Raw genomic sequence first — 7,205 nt, forward strand, 5'->3', positions numbered from 1 at the left:
CGGAGAGCGGCAGCCGCGCTCTGCGGGCAGCTGGCGCTGGCCGGGGCCGGGCGGCCCTGAGCGCCCAGCGAGGGGATGCAGCCGCGGGGCGGGAGCGGGAGGGACAGGGCAGGGCAGGGCGGGGCAGGGCGGCTCCGGACTCCGCGCGGATCCTGTGCGGGAACAGCCGGTCCCTGGGCTGTGGAAGGGTGGCACGGCCCGGCACAGTCCTGCTGCCATGGGCGGGCTTTACAGCATCCACCACCCAGCGAAGGTGGGCCGAGGCCTTACGAGAGTTGCTGGGCTCGGGCTGCGTGACAGCATCGGTTTTGTAGGTTCATCACGTTTGGTGGTGGCAGTTCTCACACCCCTAGGCTAGGACCTCCACCGTTCACAGGAAAATCTGCTTGAATTCTTCATTGTGTAGTGACACGCTTCTAGATCCAGGACCTCCTATGGTTTTATTTGGTTTCTCCTGTGATAATTTTTGGAAAATCACCCGTAGTATGACTCCTTGGCTCAAGAGATGCTTGTGATGGTGGTTTTGCATTGTAATCAATGATAAGACATGCCACTTCACCGAGAATCTTCTGCCTGCACCGAGTAAGCAACATTCAGTATCGTCTTGCCATAGAGCATTAGAGAAAGGCTTGTTTTTCCCATACACACAGAGCTAACGCTTCTGGATCCATTTGCCAGTCTCAGAACTTGGAACTGAAATTTGATGCTCTGGAAAGGTCACAGTTGTGGTGGTATTGGTTGATGAAGGACAGGTATAAAAGCACATACACCTTTACTGTGGATACCTTTTCTATTGAAACATGGCACAATCATCAAAGCATTTTGAAATTTGGTTCTCTTGGTTTTTTAGAGACATAATTCAGCAATCTAGAGGGTGCAGTTGGAAATTTGATGCTCTGGAAAGGTCACAGTTGTGGTGGTATTGGTTGATGAAGGACAGGTATAAAAGCATATACACCTTTACTGTGGATACCTTTTCTATTGAAACATGGCACAATCATCAAAGCATTTTGAAATTTGGTTTTCTTGGTTTTTAGAGACATAATTCAGCAATCTAGAGGATGCAGTTGGTGACAAAACTTCACTGGTTATGTCAGTTGGACCACAAAATCATGAAGCTCCCAAGAGCAGTTGGTTGTGGGCTAGCTGTAGAGGTGAAAAACTTCATGATTTTTCATGCCTTGGTTTGAGATACAGTCAAAATTACTAGTAGTGTAATTCTTAAAGCACTGAGTTATTAGTCTTATAAATTTAATTGCACATTTCCAAAATTAAATTGGGCACTGGAGCTGGCCCTGCCACCCAATGGTAATATTGGGGAATAATTTTTCATTGCTTCTCTTAAGTCTGATTACTTTAGTCCAGATTTTCTATTCAGTGGCAAGTCTCAAATAAACAAAAGAGGGCACTTCCTTTTTTTTTTTTTTTCCCAGTAGCATCAGGTTTTGTTCTGGCTTCAGGTAGTCCATTTCTCCTAATGCTGTTACCTAGCATTGGTATTTTGGGTGGAGTCAGAATTTTGAATGCTCCTCTTCTTAAAACTGTGACACTGATCATGTCTTCGACAGTTTCAAAGCATGATATAGCTCTTGAAGTTGCTTGAAAATTGGTGGCAGAGTAAAAGGAACCAGGTCAGATCCTGCACAGAGGGAGAGTGTAGCAGAACTCTGCTGGTTTACTTGTCTCTGAGCAGCAGCCAGATGGCTGCTCCACACGTAGGTGCATCCTCAGCAGCAGTCACAAATGTTTTGGCCAGTTTACCCTTTACGCTACAACTAAATGGGGAATTCACTGGGGAAATGAGTGGAAAAGTTGGTGAAGTGATTTATTCTGGTTGGACTGGGAAATAACTCAAAGGCAAGTCACTAAACTTTCATTTTTCTGCTATGTATCTTGCAATTTTAAAAACTTGTTTTGGCCAAAGCAGTTACTGAATTTTGGGTGAATAGGTGAAATGTTTCTAGTTGCCTTAAAACTGATAAATATAAGAATTTCCCCCATCTCTCCTCATCTGGTGATGTGTAAAATAAAGACAGTCCATTTGTGAGAGTGATTTCTGGGAATGAAGTGGCTCTGATTACAACATGGAAGACAACTCACATAAAATTCAGCAGTCCCTATTTTTGCAAGAAATATTAAATTTTTACTGCTTGACTCAGTGTTCGAAGTTTACTTAAAAGTAGTGCTGGAAGTTTACTTAACAATGCATTGTAGATATAGTAACACTGAAAAAGGTATTACAGGCATATCCTCATAACAGGCTGGCAGAAGATGCACAGATAAATTCTAAAACATTAATTCAGTTGTACAATGATTGAAGTTTTCTATAATGTCTCAGGGGTTTGTCCAAGTTTAAACTTCTGTTATATTGTTCTATCTGTTATATCTTTTGCAAAACTGCATGATTATAAAAGTAATTCTTTATTTTACAGACTCTTTGGTAATAGAATATTGTACATAAGCATATTGCTGCCTTGCTAGAATTAGCAGCTCAGAGGACATTTGTTTTCATAGCTAAAAGCTATTCTGTTATCCTGTGTTGCTGTAGACAGACAAGCCACTTAACCTTTCTGGGAAACATTTAACCATTGATAAAGTATTTTAGTTTTCTGTCTTTTCTACTGAGTTTTACACACTGCAGGACCATTTTAGCAGTATTATGGGACCATGCAGCACCCAGCTTGTTGAGTCTTCCAAGTGCTCTGAAGGGATAGCAAAGCAGCTTACTTGTTGCAGAGACTTATTTATGCTATAAAAATTTATAAAAGTGTATCCTACATTTCAGGTAACAATGGTGGGGATGCAATAAACACATGGTCAGCAAAATGACTTCAACCAACACTGCATATCCAGATCTTTCACATTTGGGGAGAAACGACGTGTTTGAAACTCAGATTTGTAGCTCGGAGCACTACCAAAGAGATTGAACCCCAAATCTGTATTTTAAGCATGCATTCACTAAAATGCATGAAAATTCACTAAACAGCTGAAGATCATAGAATGATTATGATTGGAAAAGACATCCAAGATCATCAAGTCCAACCTTTGAGTGATCACCACCTTGTAAACTAGACCATAGCACTAAGTGCCACATTTAGTTATTTCTTGAATGCTTCCAGGGATGGTGATTCAGCCTCCTCCCTGGGCAGGTCTTAAGGAGAAGAAGCTTTCAGCTGAATGAAATCTCCAGAGAAGAGAGCATGAGAAGAAGTAATGTCTCACTGGTATATTCAGGTTTGTCCTGATATACCAGATGTTTGGGGGAAAAAAAAACCTGTAGAATCAGTCACTTCTACTAGTGAGGCACTACATTAGGGAATGACTAGTCAACTTCTCTTTTTGTAGGCCAGAGTCAAGCTGCTGCACTGCTGAAGGGAACAGAAAACTGTGTTGAACTTTTTAGTGAGATACCCACCAGTGTCTGCATGTGTCATCTGTGCCCTCTGCTGGCTGCAGCCCCTGAGGCTCTAGTATGTGCCCTAAATTCTTGTCATGCTCTGGTGAGGGAAAAGGTGAAGAAGGATTTCTGTTAGGACTGTTAAAGTGGCAGATTAAGGTTTTAACTCAAAAACTCTGTGATTTGGATGCCTAAGCTTGGTATATGCAGTTTGTGCTGAAGTAGTAGATAGGATTTACAGACAGCCTAAGTCTCTTATTAGCCCAGTGCCCTTAATTACTGCCTGCCCCAGCAACAAGGTACTTTGTACTCTGTTGTGACATTAACCATATTATTGTTGTGGGGCTGCAGGGTGCCCTTAGCCTCCCTTTAAACGGGTGGTTGTTTTGTCCCTGCCTCAGGAAATCATCACTTGACACAGGCAAGCTGTCTCTTGTCTCAACCTGCTGGTAGCCTGAGGGAGCAGTGTGGTCCATGAGACTGCTAACATATGGTATATTTCTTCTGCAGGATCCTGAAGAGTTCTGTTGAATAAATATGTTTCCTGATATGAGAACAAAGGCAGAGACAGGTGATTGCATATTGTCTAGAGCCCACATAAATATTGTGCTGAACACCACCCTCTGGAATTGTGTGCACAGAGCCAAAATGTCAGTTGAATATATAAAGTAATGATCCACGTTAATTTTCATGCTGTCTGTTTGTGTCTAATTACTAATCAGTAAAATACTTTGTCAGTTACAAACTAAGGCTTATATAAGTATATACTAAAAAAGTAATCTAATTACTACTAAGGAGAATTATAATCAATATACCATGATGGTGGTAACACAGTAGTGAACATAATTAAATCCAAATTTATTCCCTTAAGGATATTAATATTGATAGGTGTCCTTTACATTCTTGCCCTTTACTTTCTTATATTTAACAAAGGGACAACAAATGTGGGAAGCTTTGCAGTCCTGAGTGTCAGTAACAAAGAAGAGAGGATGACAGTGAAGAGCTGCAAGAGTATTGGAACAACTGCATGAAAGAACTATTCTCTAAAGACCCTGATCCTTGACTGGTATACACAAAAGCTTAGAATTCATCTTGAATACAGCATGTTTACATGATGATCATCATCATGAAAAATATTGTGAAGCAGAATTAGTATCCAATGGAGCACTTCCAGAAAAACAGACAGGAAGGTATGGGATAGCCACACTTTGGGAATCATTCAGAAGTGGTAAGGGATAAAGTTAGTCTAGTAAGCTTTTTGAATCTGTTTCCACCTATCTATACAATGGCTTTCAGTAGCACAAGTAAAAAAATTACAAGAACTAGCAACAAAAAAAGTCTTTAGGAAAGATGAAATCATTAAACAAAGCACTATTTTTTAAGACACACAATAAACATTTTTTTGTATCAATGGTTTTTTTTTAAATGAAACTCATTACTCCAACTTGAAGTCTCAGGCCCTATTTTGCTGGCTATCTGCCAGTGCAAAAAAAAAAAAAAAAAACTGGCACAAGCACAGTGTGAAAAAATCTTTCAAGTAAGTTTTAAGTGCATATGCTTAAAGGATGGAATTTAGTTGTCGTCTTAAAAAGGTCATCAGTGCTCCATAACTGAATGTGTCTTACAATTATGTAACTGTCTCTGCTGTCTTGTTGTTTGTACTGAAAAGTGATAGATAGGTACATGTAGAAATCTAATCTGTCTGGAAGTTGTCTAGAACTTATTGCACAGGTCTGAAATCTTCTGTACAATTCTTTGCTGATATATATATTTACAACAGGATATCCCAGTGTGACGCAGGGAATAAAGCAAATTTTGCTGAACTCTTCAGGATTCGTATCACATCCTAAGCTGTCTACAAAGTGATCTTGCTGGCCTCTCAAAACATCTCTCCATATTGTCATTTTTATCCAAAAAAAACCCTGTTAGGTGATGATCAGACTATGTTTTTATTCTGTTCAGATTCTTTAAGTGCCAATTGCCATCTCCCTTTGAAGTACTAATATCTTTGTATGTCCCAGAATAAGCAACACAAGAAACTAGATCCAGATTTTTCAGCTAGAGAAGCAGAATGTCAATTAAAATTTTAGCATAATGTCAAAACATCGAAGGAGGGTATTTAACAGCTTTCACTTAAACAGACCCTTTCATCAAACCCACTTTGCATTTCCCTGTCCCTAAGTATTGCCAGCCCGAGGTTTCTCTAGAAAGGAGAAATACAAAAATAATGAATGGCAATCAAAGTGAACTGTTCCTCTAGTGTTTAATCTTTTCAAAATTACAAGAATGTAAGAAATTAAAACTAAAATGCTAACTTATGATTACAGGCAATACAGTGAATAGAAGAAAATCTCATTGGAAAAGGGTCCAATTTAGGAGAAAATAAATTTGGCTTTGAACATATGACAGTCACTGGCAATGCAAGCCATAGCAGCCCTTTCCTTTTTTCTTTTTTTCCTTTTTTCCTTTTACTCCATGGAGACTCACTGACTCCATGGTGACTCTTTATCATAGAATATAGGTAAGACAAATATAATAAGAGAAAAAGAGAAAAATAATATATTTGGAAAATACTGTAATTTAACACATAGCAGACCTAAATCCTGAAGTCTGTAGGATTTAAAGAGTGAATTGCAGATACACGTAGGTAACATAAATAATTCTGAATGAACATTTGAAAAGGTGGCTGGCAAAGCACTGTGCATCAGAGCACAAGGCAGGTAGCTACACATGCAGCTTAGGAAGGCACAGTTCATTGCAATAGACTGCTTTCCTCTCATCTTCCCTTTACTTTCCTGGTCCTGGCTGTTCTCAAGAAACAAAAAGGTATGGGATTGGATGAATAGGTCTAATATATCAGTTAGTGTGTTCCTTTATCTTTACAGTGAGCCTTGGGGAAAGGTTTTCAATATTAAGTAACAGGTAGATAAAAATGCTGAATGGGAAGAGACTGGTCTGTCCACATTCCCTACTGCTTCACTCTTTCATTTCTGCAGTTCACTTCCTCTGCGTCCATTGGGAGGTCCTGGGTGCTCTGTTTCAACTCTTCTGTGATTTTTTCTTCTCATTCCTCCTTTTTTGGTGATTTCCTGCTTGAATCATCACAAATTTTCTGCTTGATATTACCTGGCTGATAGTCAAAATTGTTCATGGCAAGACCTGCAGACTTTTTGAACAACCTGCAAGCTGTCTTGCCATAAAGTGCTCAGATCCAGTATCTTTCAGTTTAGCCATGTCAAAGTGTTGTGAAAAAAATAGAATTTCATATAAGTCATACAAGTTTTGTTAAGGCATTACCAGTGATGTTTCCAGTTTTTAGAAACTGTTTGATAGTTACCACAAATGCTGTGTGAAGGGAGTTCAGGCACAGGAGTTATGATACCAAGCCTTTTCTTTGCCCAAGATGAAATAACCAATAGCAAAGCTGCAGTGGAAAAAAGCATGCTTTTGCACAGGTGATCAAAAGCAGATGGACTCTTTTGTGCTGAACAGTCTGCTGCACATATATCTTTTTATTCATGATTCCACTTGGAACTGTAATGGCAGAAACAGCTTTGATTCGTGGACTTATCACTGTAACTGGGATGAGAAAATTGTTACTTCCTCTTGATAACATGCTCTTCAAAAGCCATAAAACATTATTTCTCCATGTTAAGTCTAAAGGCTTCATCTATTTTTTCTGCATCTCTGTTATGACCAACAACCTGAAAATTCAAAGAAAATGGATATAATAATATATGTTTTCTGCTAGATTAAGGAATGAACTTTTTATAAGTAAATGGCCACTATATTGAAGTCCTGGTTATTT

Source organism: Molothrus ater, chromosome 5, assembly GCF_012460135.2.
Source record: "Molothrus ater isolate BHLD 08-10-18 breed brown headed cowbird chromosome 5, BPBGC_Mater_1.1, whole genome shotgun sequence".
In the NCBI taxonomy this organism is placed as follows: Eukaryota; Metazoa; Chordata; class Aves; order Passeriformes; family Icteridae; genus Molothrus; species Molothrus ater.